At 32.7% G+C, this 21,771-nt stretch overlaps 1 long non-coding RNA gene and 1 pseudogene across 1 annotated transcript; one reads left to right on the top strand and one right to left on the bottom strand.

The window, feature by feature from the left end:
* LOC120214097 overlaps nucleotides 1-21,771 on the bottom strand; it is a 47,781-nt pseudogene that overhangs the window by 830 nt on the left and 25,180 nt on the right.
* On the top strand, nucleotides 1,159-7,252 carry LOC120214143. The gene is made up of 3 exons (XR_005524842.1): nucleotides 1,159-1,169; nucleotides 4,345-4,347; nucleotides 7,130-7,252. It is a non-coding gene; the product is annotated as an uncharacterized LOC120214143 (long non-coding RNA).

Here is a 21,771-nt window from a genome sequence, read left to right on the forward strand (position 1 = left end):
ATTTTAGGGGGCAAAGGAGTGATAGAGCCTCAGGCCCTAATGGGTATACTGCTTGTTTCTCAATGCAGCTTGGGATGTGATAAGGGAGGATCTTGTAAAAGCTGTGCAATATTTCTTTCAAAAGTCAGAAATTAGTCGTGCCTTTAACTCTACCACTGTGGTGTTAGTTCAAAAACAAATAATCCAAATCATGTCAAGGAGTTCAGGCCGATTTCCTTCTACTCTTGGTGTACAAATGCATCACGAAAATCACGGCAAAAAGGTTAAAAAAAATATCTTCCTGGAATAATCTCAAGTAGTCAAAGTGCTTTCATTTAAGATACAAGAATTTTTTATAATAACCTTATGGCTCAAGAGTTGGTGGGTCCTTTTTCTCCTAGATGCGTTGTTAAGATAGGTTTGCAAAACGCCTTCGACTCCATTAGCTGGGAATTTAGTTTGAAGGTGCTTGAAGCACCGAGGCTCCCAGAATTTTTTGTCAATTGGATTAAAGACTGCATAACTACTACTAGGTTCTCCATCTGCATCAGTGGATGACTTGAGGGTTATTTCAAGAGTGCCAGAACATTAGGCAGGGGGACCCTTTGTCCCCTTACTTGTTCGAGTTTGCAATGAATGCATTATCTAGACTATTGAAAGAAGCTGCAGCTAATGGAATCTTCAAATTTCATCCTAAATGTCATAAAGTTGAGCCGTCTCATCATTGTTACATGGATGACTTTCTGGTCTTTCCCAAGGGGACTATTGATTCCATTGTTGGTATTTGGTGTGTTCTAAATCAGTTTTACCTGATTTCAAGATTGCGGCTGAATACTAATAGAAGTGAGATTTTTTGTTCTATAGGGAGAATTACAGGATTTAAGGAGGGAAAACTTGGGAGATTGCTGCAGGTGCGCATTGTCACAATGAAACTGTCTAAAACAGATTGTATGCCTCTTTTGGAGAAAATAAAAGAAAAAATAAATAGCTGGGTAGCAAGCCAGCTTAGTTATGCTGGGAGAATGCAATTAATAGTCAGTTATCTTTAATATTCAAAGTTACAGGTGCAGGCACTTCATTTTGGCTAAATCAGTTTTGAAGAGGATCAATCAGATGTGTATGAGATCGGAATGTAGCAGCTACTGGTGCAAGAGTCAGCTAGTCTCAAATCTATTTGTCGAAGGCTGAAAGTGGATTGGGGGTGAAACATTGGAGGGCTTGAACAAGGCATGTATCCTGAAATTAGCAAGTATTCTAGTGGGGGAAGGTTCGATCTGGATTGCTTGTCTGCATGCTTACATCTTCAAAGAATCTGATTTTTGGTATATGTTACCTAAAGCAAATATGAGCTGGATCTCAAGGAAAACTATTCGGAACCTGTTTGTCGGCTCCTCAAACTGACTATATAAAGTCATTTCAGATGGATTTTGAGCCACACCTCTTGATGACCCAAGAACATCACATATGTTACGCACATCAACAAATAACTCAATAACTGCTATATTGGTTGACTCATGTAATCCAACCATGGTTCCAATATCATCATCTTCTTCAAGTGGAACTGCAGCATATCTGACTGGGTTGGGGCATATCATAAACCTATACCTCAAACCATCAACTACAACTCGAATTTTTCTTTCTATCTTATTCTTCATTTCTATAAATGTGATGTCTTTTTTGAATATCATATTTATTGGTTTTTCAGACTGAAAAACTACTCCGACCTCATTTTCCATAATCTGTCCATTATAATGGACAATCGTGAAAAAGTTGTTGCTCATTTTCTCTACAAATAAAAAAATAAATTAATTTAGATTAAAATATTAGATAAGATAATTTCATAAAACATTAAATCATCAAATATATAATATACTATTATATTAATGATCAAATAAAATTTGTTATTTAACTTGATTAATTGATTGATTACTAATATTATTAATAATTATTATTAATCTAATGATTTGATATTTAATGATTTAATAATAATGATTTAGTCATGATTACTAATAATTATTTATTATAAATATTTAATGATTTAGATTGATACTAATCATTTAGTAATTATTACTAATAATCATGATTAGTTTGAAAATATTTTTTATTTTTTAAAAATATCAAACAAATTTGTTAGGCAAAATACCGTGATAATGCGTTAGCCGGATTATTTCATTCAATTAATTTTTACTCCTTACTAATTTACACATACAATATAAATAAAACAAAATATTTTTTTAAAACAACACTAAATATTTTTAAACACAATATTTTTTTTAAACAAAAAATTATCTCGCACAAATTAGTTTATATAATCTAATATAAACTTACTAACTAACTAATTTACACATACACAACAAAAAACTGGACAACAAAAAATAATAAATTACTCACGTATTTATGCCTTCCTCCTTTCCTTTCTTTTCCTTCTTTGTTTCTTTCCTCGAATCAATTGAACATGGGCAAATGTTGTGGAATAATGCCCTGTATGTGTAAACCGTTTAATTTATTTAAACAGTAATAGCTCCCACAAATTAATTTTATATAATCTAATATATATAATATAAACTAATAAACTATTTATTTATTATAATATAACTTAGTTAAAATAACACACTAATTAAGCACTAATTAATTTTTTTATAATATAACTTCAACTTCAATGAACAATCTAATATACGTTTAAAGACACTAACAAATTAATTAATATTTTTTTTATATTTAATAACTTAAACTAATTAACTAATTAACTAATTTTTTATATAATATAATATATAACTTAAACTAACAAACTAATAATTTATACTAACAAACTAATTAACTAGATTTTAGTTTTACCCTAAACCCTAAACTAACAAACTAATAATTCATATAATAAACTAAATTAAACAATAAAAAATTACCTCACGAACTATGTTTGATCATTTATCTTATTTTCTTCTTCTTCATTTTCTTTCTCTCGGCAAAGTTTATATGTGCTTATGCTTATGCTCCTGGTTCTGCTTCTGCTTCTACCTTCTTCCTTCTTCTTACCCTAACCCCATATCATTTATATAAAGCAAAAAATCATTGTACAGAATCATTAAAATTTGACTATTGAAGAAAAATAATATTAGGATTGAATCGTATAACTATTGAGCATTGAAAGTCTTCAATTGAACAGCAATATTTGCTGCATTTAACAGCTAAATTAACGCTGCAATCATGCAGCTATGGATGCAACGCATGCAGCTACGGATGCAGGAATCTCCCAGCTAGCTATGGATGCAACACATGCATGAGTGATAGGGTTAAAGCTTGGTCGCGATGCAGGAATCTCCCAGCTATGGATGCATGATGAGGGATAGGGTTAAAGTTTGGGGCGTGAAGGACCCACAGCTTGGTCGCTGGGACTCCATGGCGACCTACCATGTCGCCGGGACTCCATGCGACCTACCATGTCGCCGGGACTCCATGGCGACCTACACATGTAAGATTTCCCCATCTTCCCATGCATGAACCGATCCTTGGTCGGTCATCCTTGGTCGCCTCGAGTGCCCCATGCATGAACCGAGCCCCGAGTGCATGGCACGATCTCCCCAATCTCCCCATGCATGAATCCTTGGTCGCCCCGAGTGCATGGCGACCTCCTTGGTCGTTGGGCGTGCATGGCGACCTCCTTGGTCGTTGGGCGTGCATGGCGACCTACACATGCACGATCTCCCATTCTTCCCATGCATGAACCGATCCTTGGTCGGTCATCCTTGGTCGCCTCGAGTGCCCCATGCATGAACCGAGCCCCGAGTGCATGGCACGATCTCCTCAATCTCCCCATGCATGAATCCTTGGTCGCCTCGAGTGCCCCATGCATGAACCGAGCCCGAGTGCATGGCACGATCTCCCCAATCTCCCCATGCATGAATCCTTGGTCGCCCGAGTGCATGGAGACCTCCTTGGTCGTTGGGCGTGCATGGCGACCTCCTTGGTCGTTGGGCGTGCATGGCGACTCTTTGGTCACTGTACAATTAACCTATCTCAACAAATAATATGTCCAAAGCATTATCTCGTGGAAAAAAAATCGAGAACATTATCTCGTGGAATCAGCCGAAGATTGAGCCTTTTCTTTTAAGAAAGAGAGAAATCACAGATAAAAACAACTCATTTTTGGGTCATGAATTTATAAGGCAGTTGCCGCCAACGGCGATCATTTGGTGCTTTGAATTTTTTGAGAAAGAACGTAGATTTTACTGCCACGAGTGAACTCAAGTGGATAATAACACTTCCCCGAAGGCTCTGCTTGCACTGACAGTGTGTTCCATATGGATTTTAGATGAACATCCTCACTGTTGAACTCGATTTGACTCACCTGACCTGACTTCAGCTGACCAGTTAGTGAGTCAGCAGCCCACTCTATGAGCTTATCCCTTTCGTGGGTCTTCTTCATTCTACTTCCACTTTCTGTCATTGCTTTATTGTGCTAATGGATAGGGAGAAGGGGAAAACTACACTTTATGTTAATCTTGTTAACAAAAGCATTTGAAGATATTATCTAAGATCTTTTTATGGCATAGTTATTGTAAAACACAGCTATTTTGGTAACAAAAAATATTGAATATATTATCTAAGATTTTGGTTATAACATCTAAACATTTATAGAAATTATGTTGTAATTGACTTTAATAATAATTAATATATTAGTCTTAATTATAATTTTTAATTGCTTTGATTTGGTTAATATATCTAATTGAGATGTTAAACGACAATTTGTTTACATGTTGAATCCAAATTCGTGTAACATATGTGATCATGATTGAAATTTGATCAAAGTATTTTAAATCTCTCCATGTTAATCCAAGCTAATGTTTGATGCTCTAGTAGATTGCTAGATTGAAGAAGGAAATGACTGAAAACATATCCGATAATTTGAGACTTGATGAAAATATCTTCAAATCTAGATACCAATACAAAATTAGACATAATTGGGATTTTGGTGCAATTAACTCTTAAACTGATTTAATCCCTAACTCTGGTCCAAAACCAAAAGTATCCCTAAATTCTAAATCCTAAACCAGGCTAAAAAGCATAGAACCCAATACTTTTGGTAAGTTGAAATGGCTCAGGTTATATGTGAAAAGTAGTACATTTGATATTAATAAAAACACTAGGGTACAGCCGAGCAACCTGCTAAATGCCAGAAGGCAATAGACAAGGTCCAATGAAGAGGTAAAACATATTGAAAACAAATCCTCCGCCAGAAGTCTGCCATACGCAGCTGATCAATGTGTGATTTTTCTCATTGAGCTCATGAATGCTTTGAATATCAGCAACCTGGGGCCATTGATCTTTGTACCTCCATCATCCCATCAAATTTTAGTCAAACTACGAGTTATATATTGATAAACCAATATGAGAATAGATAAGAAATCTATCATGTTTTGTCATGGAGATCCTTCTAGCTACATCAAATGGCAGAATCAAGATCCTTATTACACATATCTTCGAATTCTCCTACTGTCACTTCTATAGTAACCAACCTGACAAGAATGTACACAACTTATCTGGTTGATAAGTAAAAACGTGGTGACAAACCATTCCATTTGATCTCGCTGGAAGTCGGTGAGGTTGAAAGTCTGTGGTAGAAACCCTTCCTTCCATCATCATTCCATCATTTTCTATATGCTGCTGGCTGCAACTCCTTCACCTAGTAACCTCAAAAGCATGTTGCCCAAATTCCGTAACGCACTTAGATTTAAGATAGCAGTCAAAAGAAAACAGAAATCGGATTCCAGTTGCAGCAGGCAGAAGTAAATATTAAACGCTTGCACTTTCCAGCAAATCCTACATAATAAACAGCTTAACACAACATATCATTCATTTGGTTTGGGGGAATAAATCCTTTGGCAACTCCCACCGGGTTTTGTTGACATCGTATGAGGACAGAAACCTTCCTCTGCAACAAGGAAAACAAGAAGTCAAAACATTTAAGACCGGTCTTTCAATTATGTATATATTCACTTGTTTTTTTTTAATAGATATATATTCTCTTGTTAAAATAACCAGGAAGGAATTGGTATATCAGAGTACGAGCATTATAGACGAATATGCATATGAAGTAGCACTTATGAGAAAAAATTACATTGCTGGGAAGAAAAAGATCGAAAGCACATAGTTTCCTAAGCCAATAAATTCGTAACTGAAATAATGTGTGAAGTATAAACATAAATTGATACTTACAATTGGCTCAAAATCTGGACTACACAAATTAACAGTGAGGTTTCATCAGTAACAAAACCTGCATGGTTTAAGAAGAAGTATTACACAGTAACTCGAATGATTTAGAACAAGACAAATTTTAGGGGGCAAAGGAGTGATAGAGCCTCAGGCCTAATGGGTATACTGCTTGTTTCTCAATGCAGGATAAGGGAGGATCTTGTAAAAGCTGTGCAATATTCTTTCAAAAGTCAGAAATTAGTCGTGCCTTTAACTCTACCACTGTGGTGTTAGTTCAAAAAACAATAATCCAAATCATGTAAGGAGTTCAGGCCGATTTCCTTTCTCTTGGTGTACAAATGCATCACGAAAATCACGGCAAAAAGGTTAAAAAAAATATCTTCCTGGAATAATCTCAAGTAGTCAAAGTGCTTTCATTTAAGATACAAGAATTTTTTATAATAACCTTATGGCTCAAGAGTTGGTGGGTCCTTTTTCTCCTAGATGCGTTGTTAAGATAGGTTTGCAAAACGCGTTCGACTCCATTAGCTGGGAATTTAGTTTGAAGGTGCTTGAAGCACCGAGGCTCCCAGAATTTTTTGTCAATTGGATTAAAGACTGCAAAACTACTACTAGGTTCTCCATCTGCATCAGTGGATGACTTGAGGGTTATTTCAAGGGTGCCAGAACATTAGGCAGGGGGACCCTTTGTCCCCTTACTTGTTCGAGTTTGCAATGAATGCATTATCTAGACTATTGAAAGAAGCTGCAGCTAATGGAATCTTCAAATTTCATCCTAAATGTCATAAAGTTGAGCCGTCTCATCATTGTTTCATGGATGACTTTTGGTCTTTCCCAAGGGACTATTGATTCCATTGTTGGTATTTGGTGTGTTCTAAATCAGTTTTACCTGATTTCAAGATTGCTGCTGAATACTAATAGAAGTGAGTTTTTTGTTCTATAGGGAGAATTACAGGATTTAAGGAGGGAAAACTTGGGAGATTGCTGCAGGTGCGCATGTCACAATGAAACTGTCTGAAACAGATTGTATGCCTCTTTTGGAGAAAATAAAGAAAAAATAGCTGGGTAGCAAGCCAGCTTAGTTATGCTGGGAGAATGCAATTAATAGTCAGTTATCTTTAATATTCAAAGTTACAGGTGCAGGCACTTCATTTTGGCTAAATCAGTTTTGAAGAGGATCAATCAGATGTGTATGAGATCGGAATGTCAGCTACTGGTGCAAGAGTCAGCTAGTCTCAAATCTATTTGTCGAGGCTGAAAGTGGATTGGGGGTGAAACATTGGAGGGCTTGAACAAGGCATGTATCCTGACTTAGCATATCATCTGCTTATACCAGACATAGAAAGATCTCAATTACTATATTGGGTCTGAAATAAGATTGAAGAGAGAAAGGGTGGTGTGGTAGCCGTATAGACTCATTTGGTTCCCTTTGCATATTCCAAGATAGTTTATAATAGCTGGGATGTCTACTTTTGCATAAGTTACCAACAAAAGATAGGTTGATTCGAAGAGGGCAAGCTGCTGATGATTCTCAATACAAGTTATGTTGAAATTAACCGAGAAGAGAGCTTTAGGTTTTCGATGTACCTACTCGATGAAGGTCTGGTAAGATATTCTTAAGATTTGCAAGGTTAATTGAAGAGTTTTAATTGGAAGCAGAAATTAATTTGGGCTTTCTCTAAACCATAAGGTCTCTTATAATATAATAATGAAGATTGTTTGGTGTGCCTATATATATATATATAATATATATTTGATTTGGGAGGGGAGGGGAGGACTCAGAGGTTACAAACCAGCATATAACATTATATGCATATCTAAAACATTATCACTGTAATAATGAAGATTGCATATAACGTTACAATATGCATATCTAAAAATTACATATAACATAGACTAGGGTATTTCCTTAGATGCTATAATTATGAAATGTTGAAATAAAAAAGAAAGTGCCATTTTGACTAACAGTTTCAAAATTTATGGGGTCCATCTCTTTGAGCTTTTGTACATGACCCTCGGAGTCTGGATCGAAGACACTTCCAATGAAGCTATAAACTTCAACAAAATCAGGTATACCTGCAAATCAAAGACAAAGTTGGCCAATACCATCAAGTATAAAGTAACTGGGGAAAACAATTGATTATGGTCATACATTACCGTGAAGCATGGATGCTTGCTTCCCTTCCTTTGGCATATCAGAATTAGGTATTGTCCGGAAAGAGCTTCCAATGCCACTAACACCACTGTTACTAATCCTAGCTACGCCCTTTGATCCAATATCAGCTGAATCAGTTACGTTATATGCATAAGAAATGCTGGAAAGTTTCCTTTAAGAAATCTAGTTTACTACTTGTAACAAAGGAATCGACATAGAGAAGAATCCAGCCTTTACTCCTCGAAGACTTGTAAATTCATCTTGTGGTGGCATGATTTTGCTCGAGGAACTGTTTGCTAGCATGGAAGCTTCATCCCAGACACCATATCTAGGTGGAATGGTATTTATCGAAGAAGGAACCCATGGATGCTTGTAATGGCTAAAAACTGGTATTATAGAGCATGTCAAAATGAAATTACCCCAAGAATTCAATAAAAAATATCATCACAATCCAGTTTTGAAAACCAAACCAATTTTAGAGGCCTTTTGAGGGTAAGGGTGAGTAGCTTTGCGTTTGGGACGGGGGCGGCACATGTGCAACTGTCCCATTTTTTGAACCTTCAAAAAGTATTTCTGGGCATGACTTCGAATCTGTAAACACAGCAAAATATATCCATTTAAAAATGTTGAGATTAAAGATTGAAAACCTTAGCTCATGACAAAACATCAAATCTGTCTTTAAACCTGGATAACTGTCTTTGAACAGACAAAATCTTCAATTTTTCCAGTCCCGATCAAACCTAAGTCAGCAAGAAAGATAGAAACTATTAAACAGGCTAACATGGATTTTTTTTTTATCTAGAACAATATTCTATCCTTATAGCTCATATTCCTAATAGAAACAAAGAGGAACAAGACAAGAGCTGCCCTCGTTCGACGTTCAATATAATACAGGCTGACGAGAAAGCCTTAAAAAACATGATTAGTTAAATCCTTGTACCAAACTCAACCAAAATTGAGCTACAAAACAACTTGAATTGAACCAAGTTTATCATCAATTTCTCCGAACAAAACATCCACTTCGCAGTTAAACCAAGGAAAAACCTCAATTAAGAATTCTTCTCTCTCTCGCCAAAACAGAAGAATTGAAACTAAGACAAACATAGAGAAAGACAAATTCCCTCAAATGAGAAATCAAAGTATTGGGTACTTGTAATTCAACTTTTTCTTCATAAAGAAAGAAAAGATTGGAACAAAAGTTTCATCTTTGGAAAAAAGAACACAGTTGAAGAGCTTCAAGGAACTTGTCGTGTTCTTCTTCAGTCCAGCTCTCACGTGACTTGGTAATGGTGTAAGGTTTCTAATTTCTTGCCGAAGCCATCTGCTGCGGCGGTGGGAAGTGGAAGACTGCGGCGGCTGTGGAGGATTGGGTGATGAGTTCATGGTTTTTACTGGGTTTCCTTTGCTTGGCTTTGGTTTTTGCTACCTTACAAATAGACGAATGAGTGTTGTCTGACTTTCAGAGAGAGATGAAGCTGAGTCGTTTGGCTGGTTAAGTAGCGGAACACGTGGTGAGGTGAGTTATCCAAGGACCACTCAATTAATCGTCTGCTTTTCCTCGTCATCCCGATTTTAGTTTATGGTCGATATCGAAATGAGAGTGGTTTCTTCGCACCACCCATACTGTCTAATCTTATTCAACACTCCCATTGGAGGACACCTTTATTTCATTCTTCTATGTTATTAAGCTCATAATACCCTTAAACATTTTTCTTTTAAATAAACTACGTTTTCATTCAATAAGAAATAGGACATGTAAATACATACAATCTTGTATAAAAATCCAAAGAATATTAAAAAAAATAAAATAAAATCTTCCTTAAATGCACGTTTTCATCTTTCACAAAATTCTAATAATTATTAATATCTATATGTTTCTAGTCGGACCTATACATAATATCGTCAAGCATTGAAATTGAGAGAACAATTTGATATTACTCTGCAAAAATTCTAAAGAATCAATAAATTATTGTAAAAGAAAATCTAACTATGACAGATCGTGACCTTCCTGATTAGAAGATGCGATGAATGTAATACGAGAAGTCAAATTATCGTAACGTTAGAGAAACATGACATATAAGAAAAAACATGTCATAAAAACAGACAAAAATCAAACTCTTCAAAAATATGCAAATGAAATCAAAATGAAGAAATATTTTATTTAGAGTTGAATCAAAAGAAAAGAAAAGATGACAATATTTAGACTACCATCTCATATAACACTTAAAAAAATAAATACTCACTTAAAAATAGGGTATTCCTCTTTATGACTTAAACATAATTAACATCATATATCTCATAATGCATTAATAATATTATACTCTGAATGCCACATTTTCTTTAATAAGTTAGTATCGATAGATGCATATAATCTTTAAATCGAATTCAATTGTAGTCAACAAGATGTCTCGATCGGAAGATGATCTGTCCACGTTGGGTTATCATCTTCGAGAAGTTGTAGGATTTTGGATGCTAATTTAAAACAAAAGTGTGTTTTGTTTTTAGAGTTTGTAATACAATGGCATATACTTTGGTTACGTGAGCTTTCCGGTCTGAAAATGTATTGTATTTTGACTTGGTTTGTCCAGAGATTATTACGTTTTATGTATTCAATGATTTTTTTATTGCTAATATAAGACCTTAGGACACTCTTTTCCCTTATAAATCTTGGAAGGAGTTAAATAAGGTTTGTTTTCTATATATATATATTTATGCCAACTATAACGTTTGAAAATATGTTCCAAACCTATATCTATATTATATATATATATATATATATATATATATATATATATATTGTAAATTTAGAGTTTTAAGGTTAGTTTATTTTATAATTCATTACATTTTGCGATATGTAATTTATTTCTCTAGTTTATGTGGATATTTCATATATGTTTCCCCATTTTCACTTCGAAACAAGCACAAAAAAAATACACTCATTGGTACCTATACCTCAATGGTGACGATAATACAAAAAACTTTGAATATGTTTTTCTCTAGATATTCGGAATGTAGCATGAGTGTCTTTTTATCTTAATGTTAAGTGAACCACCCTTTGCTTTTCATATGTTGAATATTTTTTAATTATTAATATATTTATTTATTAATTAATTCGAATAAAATATTACAAAAAATTATTTATGAGACAATTTCTAACTCAATTCGAACTATTTATACTATCATGATTTAAACTCATGATTTTATTTAAAAGATTCTAGTACATCGTCTCACTAGATCAATTAGTTGTTGGTAATTTTTAATAATATTTTATTAAATAAAAATAACTAAATTATTGTAAATTTTAGAATTAATAATACTATTTTATAATGAATAATATTCTTTTTATTATATTATTTATAAATAATATTTAAAATTTTACTAAACAATGAAAATAATTTACTAATATCATTCAAACAATGAAAATTTGTTTAAAAATAATTTTTTTTGAAAAAAAAATTATTTATCAAATATATTTTCAATAAAACAAACCAGCTTTTTTTTGGGGTGAAATGTATAATTCCATTAGAACGAAATCATACACAAATTAAAAAACTTTTCCAAAATCTAGATATTTTTTCTTTTTTTAATTATGGTATAAAAGAATGATCAGTTGTTAGCCTCTTTGATAGATCCAATCTATTCAATTCGACATGCACCGATAGCTTTTATGTTTATAATAGGCAAGAAAATAGATAATAAAATGTAAGTGATAACAAATATTAAAAAAGGGTAACTATGTTTTTAGTTACTCAACAATTCTCGTTGATCAGTTGTTAGCCCTCTTTGATAGATCCAATCTATTCAATTCGACATGCACCGATAGCTTTTATGTTTATATAATAGGCAAGAAAATAGATAATAAAAATGTAAGTGATAACAAAATATTAAAAAAGGGTAAACTATGTTTTTAGTTACTCAACAATTCTCGTAGTTTCATTTTGGTCACTCGATTATTTTTTCTAAAAATTATGTTAAATAGAGTTGTTGATGTGATTATTCTTTTTAACTTTTTCAATGATGGGGTAGCATTACCTTAATGATATATCAATATCACTTTTAATTTTTTTTACAAAAGATGACCAAAACGAAACTAAACTTTATGTATGATTTTAAAAATCAAAATAGTTGGTGACCAAAATGGAATCACATAAATAGTTGGTGAATAAATTGTAACACCCTAATCTAGTTTGACCCGAAGACCGAAGGATTAAAGTGTCACACGAGACCACCGAAGTGGCGAACCCAAAATTTTCCTTTTTAAAACGACTGTAAAATTATATAAAACCATCCATAAGAATATAAAATAAAAAACGTAATAAATATGAGTTTACAAATACAGGGGCTCCCAAACATCCTAAATAATAACAATATTGATTTTTACAAAATAGAGTTACGACTGAATACAAATGGTCTATAAGTAGTACATGCCCTCTAATATAAATCAAGACGTATTATAAAGCCTCGGCTGATCAGGAATATTCAGTGACAATAAGGCTCAACGAAAAATCTCCTAAGAACCTGCGCACGGAAACACATTATGAACGCTGAGCTTACAAGCTTTGTGCCACACTAATAACTTTATTGTACTACATGCATTCACTAAATAAGCATGCTTGTGGCATAGGTATGAAGACATAAAAATACTGACATGACATGATGAGGTAGGAGTCATGGTGCGGATGAGGGTTCTACACCTCGGGGCACACACCTTTCTAGCCTACTAGAGTTACCCTTAGGCATCTAGGGTAAGATCCGGAACTGCATCGAAAATGTGCACCCTATCAACTTACTCCGTCGAGTTTTTGGCCATCTATGCCCAGTTGGCAACTAAAGTGCCTTGGCGCTGACTAGGATATTTTTTAACCACACGATAGTTAGCTACCAAAATAACTCGGGTGTCTTGACTGTTTCCTGAGGCATCAAACAAGACTAGTTTTATGTGATCCTAACTGTTATTGTTTCGAGTTGTTATGCGCTTATTACTGTTCTCTTATAATTTTATTCATGGCATTCTAGTGTTATTGGACCCCTCAAGTCTAACCCCTTAACCATTTGGATTCTTTATCCAAAACTATACTGGTACCGATACTAAGCCCTTCGGTATTGACACTGACCCCTGAGTATCGATACCCACCATTTAGTATCGATACTAAAATGGCTATTATATGCTGAGAAGAAGGGTGGTATCGATACTAAACTGAGTATCGATACTCCTAAACTGGTTATCAATACTATCCTGAGTATCGATACCAAATTTTACGTCAATGTTTTAAAAAATGTTAGTATTGATATCCTACTAAGAGTATTGATATTCTACCACCAGTACTAATACTCTCATGAGTACCAATATAAAAAATGATTATTAGAATATGCTAAGTGAACTTGTTATCGATACCTCTCCTGTAAGTATTAATATATGATCGATTTTGTGTTATGATTAATTGGTACACTTATATTTATTGATCCGATTTTCAGTTCAAATATATTTAACTCGTGAATCACTTAATAACTATACGAACATATATATCAAACATACACAAATCATGTGGCTCGAAAGCCCCAACAATCACATTCTGAAATGACACCAAATGACTCCTGCAGCTCACACATCCCGATATTAAAGCAATGGTTTTGCACTATAAGGCTACCCATACCCAGTATAACTCATTTAATAACATTAATGACTCTATGACATACTAACTATTTAAAATTTCTATAATAACGAGAGCATTTGATACTTTTAAATATTCACATAACACATAAATAAATCACATAAAAATTTTATAAAATTCGTAACTTCAATTAACACTTTTAAAGTAGGTATATATACTTTATATAGTCGATTGATAGTTCAAATACATAATCATGTATTTTTTATATTTTTGAGATTAAGTTAAATTAATAAAAAAAACTATAAATATAGGGATGATTTTGTAGTTGTTAGATTAAAGATATATTTATCAACTTCTTATACCGAAATCTTATTATTTTTTAGAAATTTTCAAAACACCAAAACTAAAAATTGTATTAGTATTTCCAATTATCGATAGCAAAAGATAGTTGAGGAAAAAAGTAAAAGAAACATGTTCTTAGCATGCTTTGCTCGAGTTTTCCACAGGAATCGAGCACTTTAGTCTTGAATGACAGTGAGAGATGTCTTCTTTCGGTAGTTTTCTGTTGATGATCCTACTAAAAAAACTGATTTAGTTCATTCACATTCCCAACCGGCTATAGCCTATAGGTTGACAAACAACAGTTGCAGGGGATATATATATCGATCTTACAATAAATGAACATCAAAATTTATGTGAATTTATCTCTAAACTTTTTTAAAATAATAAAGAAAAATTTTCACTGATATCAAAATAGAAGAATAGATGAAAAAGATTTTAGGATGAATTTATTTGTCTGTTCCACGTGTTTTCCGGCATCATTAAAAAAATGGAACCAAGACTCAGATCTGGTTTTCAATCCCCTGTAGCTTCCACCTATTATTGTCTTTGAACGAAAATAAGCTGGTTTGGGACACTGCCAACCAACAGGTCATTTCATAAGTCATTTTCAAGGCCAACAAGATGATAGATGTCCTAAAATAATAGGGTTTAAGAGACATTTGAGTTTTGAGAATGACATTGGAAGCGTGTTGACTTTGTCCCTTTAGTGTATAATAATAAAAACAAGTTTTCATAAATTTGTAAATGAGACATTGCCCCTTTATTCTTTATTGTATCATAGTAAAAATAAGTTTTCATAAATTTGTCAATGAGAAAATAATCAAAGTGATATAAATTATACATAAAAGAGAATTTGTATGTGATTTAGTTATATATCTCCACATATGAATAATAATAATGTACTATAAATGTAACAGAGATTGCAAATAATATAAATATGATATCTAATGTATCTTAATCCATTATTAAGCTCAAACAATTGGTTTAACTATACGTTATTGTTTGACGTTTGCTCAATTAATAAAACCATGAACAAAAACCAACTATGATTGAATTAGCATTAAGCTCAAACAATTGGTCATTTTGACTCCATGACAATAGTGTACAGCAAGGTAATTTATCTGGTGAATCAAATAAGAAAGATAAGTCACCTGCACCCCACCAGTCAACCCGTTTTCCCAACAGAGAAAAAAGAAGGAAAAAGTAAGGGAGATAAGAAAATGGTCCCTCTGAATATAAGCAAACCTAGGCTCACAAGTTACATTCACAATTTGCCAGAACTTGTAGCTATTTTGCTCACTTACTACTGATATTTTCTTTCCGTCAATGGCTATGGAAAAGGCAGAAGTTGAGGTAAAGCAAAAAAGGGTACCTCCAAAAAGAGGGCAGATCAAGGTTAGAATCATATCCACTATCATGGAGTCTGTTTTTCGAGTGGCATCGAAAGCAGGTGGAGGATCACGAAGAAGGAGATGAAGGAGGTGGCAGAAGAAATGCAGCTTCAAAAAACCAGATAAAAAACTTGACATCTTAAGCATTGCCTAGAAATATGCTGGTTTAGAGACAATTTGGGAGCATGTGGGGAGACAATCAAAGTTCAGTGGTCATATATTATTATATGTTCTAATAACAGATACTATAATTTAGAGTAGAAGTTTGTTGGATAAGGTGATTGTTTATAATTTCTTACATGATTATTCTGGTATGAAACACAGTAGTTTGCAGATACTAAAAAATTACAAGACACAAGTTAAGTCCAGTGATCTCGTTATCCATGACAAGAAACAGTTTTACGTTTTGATTTTTCTCTTTTATCTTGTTCCTCCCATATTGATCCATATATAAATTGTGTTAAAAACTAGTATGATTTTCCAATAGCATTTGTCACCATTAAAGGCTAACAATATTTTGTATTGATACGACATTATAGATTGCATCATTCACTAATTTAGCCTAAATCATTTTCTTAAATTACATAATTGTAAATCATTTCTGATCGAACATAAAATGTAATGTCAATTGAAATAAAACATATATTTATAAAATTAAAACAAAATCAAACCAAAAACAAAATTTTTGAAGCAGGGTGGATCTTGCACATGGGTGCACTCGTGCAACAAAAGCAAAAGGACCCATGAATTTTGGAGTTATTACGGGATCCCTCAGTAGCTAAACCGTTGAAAGGTTTGAACACAAGACCAGTACATTGAGCACTGTTCTGTTGGGGGCTTCTTTTTCTGGTATAATCATTGATATATGATCTGATCTATTAATCAATCAAATCGAATATTGCAAATATTTAATATAGGGATATTCTTAAAATTCAATTTGCTTCATACGCAAACATTAAGATTTGAGCTCAAACTTTCCTTAAGAAATCTAAATTTATGTTAGACTTATATTGCTTCATACGCAAACATCAAGATTCGAGTCGAACTTTCCTTAAGAAATCTAATATTTATCCAATTAGACATATATTGTTAAGCCCTTTCTTAATGGAAGTGAAACGTTTTTCTAGGTGAATGGGCCATTGGGATGTTGTTTTCCTTGTCGGTTTTGCATCTTTGAGTGTAGTAGACTACATGGAATTCACAATATTAGTTAGAAGCGGTAAAATATTTTGAGAATAGACACATTATATGTTAATTATATAAAAAAATTAAATAAATTGACACATAAAATTTTAGGATAAATGTTTCAGTAAAATAAATTAATCGAAAAATTTTAAATTTTGTGTTCATATTGAAGAAGTTATATCTGCCACTGCTTAGGAACACATGCTTAAGCACCCAATTATGAGTTCTAAACTTTAAATTCGTATGATCCCAATCCGTATTAATGTTGAAGTATCGATATGGAGCTTTGAGTGAGAAATTGATTCAAACGTTTTGAAAAAAACTGAAATCAATTGTTGGTTTGTAAATGTGCAAACGTGCATGATACGAGTAATATAAATATCTGAACGGTCATCCTTTGTGGGCGTACAGATATTTTAATCAAATTAAAATATTTTTCCTCAAAAGGATCATATCTTTTAAAATTCAGTTTTGGAATTAAAGGATAAAAGGTTCCTTTAATTCATACAGTAATATTAAATTGTTTGTTATGATTATTGATTCTCTTTTATTAAATGCTTCATTAGGTCAAAAATTTCCAATAGTTTATTATGTGAAATTCCTATAAATAAATATTGTGTAAACATGTTAGGTTAAACACAACTGATTACAACTTAAAAACAATTTACAAAAATTATTTTCTTTTTCTCTAGTTTTTTTGTGATAGATGAAGGTAAAAGAATAGTTTGTGATCTCTGCAGAAGTACAACTGTAGTTGATCATCTAGTTGTTGTATCTTAGAAGATAGACGACCATCGATCTCAAGCACTATAGGAGCATCAAAATTTGTCTTAAGGAAACTACGTAGTTGCAGGCCTCAACTCGTTTCAATCGGTTATTCTGTCAAAATGTGGATTTATTTCTATAACATTTTTCAATTATTAATAAAATATTTGATTTTGATTTTTTTGTCACGGATTCTTATACTTCTAACAATCTTAAGACATTATATCTTCTACTTTCTGGAAAAAAAAAATCTGAGACGATTCAGAAATCTTGGGGAAATTGTGGAAAACAAATAAAACAATTTGCTCAAAGTGGATGAATCTATTTAAATAGAAATTTTTGTTAAAGTAACATTTGTTATTGATTTTCATAATGTTGATTCTGTAATAAAAATAAGTGTGATTCTTTACCTAAAATAAAACCATATGTGATTGTTGTCGTGGGTAATTAAAAAACTGATATATTATTTTATGTTATGGTATTACTTGATAATATAATTATGGTAAGATTTGACACATAAAAATTTATGTAAGCATTAATCATGATATTATTCATGAATATTGCTATGGTATTATTACCATATAATTATTTCTTATGATATTATTCATGAAATTAATCATGAATAAGAACTTATTTTCTTTAACTGCCCCGGCGACAGAACAGTTCAAGGCCTCATGTCTACTGGTCAACCAATAAAGTAAATATATCATCACTAGGAATGTTCAAAGAGGGCACTTACCTATCTTATGCAACTATCAATCATAGAGTTATACCACATCGAGTCAAAATGTTTTTGATAAAATGATCAATTTTATTCATGTGGGGATTGTTGGAAAATTGATAATTTAGAGTTTTGAATGAGAAATTGATTCAAACGCTGTTGAGAAAAACATGGAACCAATTGTTGGTTCGTAAATGTGTAGACTTGCACGATATAAGTAACGTAAATATTCGAACAGGTCGTGTCTATATGCTTGTGGATATTTTAACCCAATTTTAAAATATTTTTTCCTCAAAAAGAGCACATATTTTCAAAATTCAGTTTTGATTAAAAGGATAATTATTAAAAGGTTCTGTCGACACCATTTTTCGTCCAGACGGGAAAGACTGATAGACTCGGGGGTTTTCTTTGAAAATCGTTTAAAAATGTGAGGAGTCGCCACCAATCAGTTAAGTGAGATTGGAACACCGTAAAAAACGGGTGATTTTAATAAAAAAATTATTTTAATAAATAGAGTTTTAGGGTCTGCGAAAATCCAAAAATCAAGTTTGAGAGTTAGTTACGTGTGGGGAAGGATTAGCCCCCACAAGCGCCCAAAATTGGTACCTAGTTGATTACCCTATATTTAAATCAGAAATTTTGAGTTCGATCTTTATTAACTTACAAATCATTAATGATACAAAGTTGAAAAGGTATTCATTTATTAAGGTCGATAGCATTCACCCGAGCTATTGTGCCTAATAACGAACATTGCCTCGTTTTAGAAAAACATGATGCGATTTGAAAAGGATGTCGATTATTTAGGGAATTACCAGTAGTCACCCCTGAGCATGATTGCGAATGATATACTATTAACTCCTTAATGAATGAACAATGCCTTAAGTTTTAAAAACAATGCAATTAAGCAAAATTTTATTTAATCCTAATTATACTAAAAATAAATCAAGGCTTTTTCTAACTTACGGTGACAGAATATGAAAATTAAAGAACTAGGGGCTCAAACCTAATTATGTAGGTTCTAATTAATCCTATTTGATTTTAAATTATTGAATTGATAACCGAGATGGTCCCTCGAGCGTTTACGCGAGGGCCAACTAATTATCCCCTAAATTACAAGACTAGTTTGAAATCTAACAAAAAATGGAGGCTCTATTTAATTATGTCAATGTAAAGTTCTGATCGAAGTTCGGGGACTAAAATGTCAAGGTCTAAAGGATCGAGTTCTAAAAGATTTAAAAGTCTAAGGACCTAAATAGACTAGAGCGTAATAAAGCCTAACTATTATCTAAATTATTACACTAAAATTTTAGAAAATATTAATTATTAATTAATTTTAGAATCAAACAATTGATTTGAGTAATCGGACGTATAATGAAAACTCGACTCCAATTGCTCCTAATTAAACTAGAGCGTTCTAATTTCTAAGTTTGATTCGATTGTTAAGTGAATTCGAGAAACTAAATCTAGACTTTAAACTTATGAAACAAAATAATTAAACCGAATTAAAACAATTAAAATAACGAATAAAAAAAGTAAACACCAAATCATAAAATAAAAGACACCTACATCAACCAATTGCATGAATTTTAAATTAACAAACTAAAAGGGAACAAATTAAACAAAAATAAGGACTCAATATAAATTAAGAATGCAAGGGCTGAACTAAATAAATTAAAATTAAAGTTTAATTCAAAATAAAATAGACACAATAGACAAATGACTAAAATACAAAACACGAGAAATATCAAGGACTAAACATAGAATCACCCAATAAATATAACACAAGTAAAAAAAAGTAAACAACCAAAATGGCCCCCAGGATTAAGATTGATTTGTGATTTTGATTTTAGATGTTAAATGTGTCATATGTGATATATGTTGTTAAGCTCAAGAAATTGTGAAGACATCCGAAAAGAGGGTAAAGGAGAAGGTAGTTCAAGAACACTTGGAGAAATTGTTTCTCTGCTTGAATTGAAAGAGTGTAATCGTCATGTCTGATTTGTTGTGTAGTTAGCCTGTATATATGTTGTGATGTATTTTGTGTAGGTAAATTGTATAAAATATGCTTAAAATAAATCATGGATATATTGACAACTCCAAATTACCTTTCAAAGTTCTGATGCAAGCGACTTTGTGATAAATCATTATGTGGATGGTTTGTGAATGAATTTTGTCAAGAAATATATATATATATATATATATAAGCTATAATGATAATACAATGCTTTTTATGTGTAAAGATGTGTCAAATGGACTTTTGATATAAGATAATATGATAATTTGAGATCAATTTATCTTAAAACTTTTACTAATATAGTTGTCATGTAACACCTCAAATTTCAGAGTAGTAGTTTCGGGTTTACCTCAGAGGTATGTGAACCTCGTGCAATTCGTAACTTAAGTCGTTGGGCTTAATTGGGTTGGAATTGAGCCCAATTAACCACAAAAGGAGATTTTTTAATTGTAGAAAGATAAAAAGGGACCAAAAGCATAATTACCGCATTTTAAAGGATGAGGGCTTTTATATCTCTCATTCATCTTTTCCCTTCATTTCTTTCTTTTCTCTCCCTTTTCTTTTCCATTCTTCCACCTAAGTACCATAGCTCAAAGGTAAGTTCTTGAGCCTTTTCATACTTCAATTTCGTTCATATTTTCCTCAAACAATTATTAATATTTCAAGGCATTGGGTTCTTCATAGACAAAGAGAAGTGGGGGGTTTCATCTAAATCTTAAAGGAAGAGAGTGTGGCTAAGCAAAGAGCTTCATCTCGGGATTCTTTAACCAAGGTAGTGTATTCTAATCCTTTAGAGTGTTAAGGCTTTCATAAATATGAAGAATTGATAATTTGTTAGTTGAGCATTTAGGGTTTAAACTTGATTTCATAATTAAATAACACTTTAGATATAAAGAAGTTGTTCTATGTCTTTAACACCCTAAGTAACCTTTTAAAGATTTAACACATGATTAGGAACCAAACTAAGACATTTGAAATTATTTTTGGGTATTTCCCGAGCCTAAATAAGATTATGGGTTCGAGTATCGGTATTGGGTGACCAGTATCGATATGGATGACCAACATTGATATTGGATGAACTATGACTAAAATTAGGGATTTCCAGCTTGGAGTATTGACACTGCTGGGGAGAATATCGATATTGCCCTATAATATTGATACAGTATAGATATGAACCATATTTTCAGAAATAGAAGCCATTTTTGGTACCGATACTCATAGTGGCATCGATACTTATCTAACATGTATCAATATTGCAATTATAGTATCGATACTACCCACTTTGGATTGTTAAATTTACCTCGTTAAGGCATGTAACTGCTAAGGATGACCCTTAAGGGTAGGCTTTAGTCCGGGGGGACTTATATGGTTAAAGATGCCTAGACACACTTAGATGGGTT

This window comes from Hibiscus syriacus, unplaced genomic scaffold (genome assembly GCF_006381635.1).
Source record: "Hibiscus syriacus cultivar Baekdansim isolate YM2019G1 unplaced genomic scaffold, ASM638163v2 tig00110053_pilon, whole genome shotgun sequence".
Taxonomy (NCBI): domain Eukaryota; kingdom Viridiplantae; phylum Streptophyta; class Magnoliopsida; order Malvales; family Malvaceae; genus Hibiscus; species Hibiscus syriacus.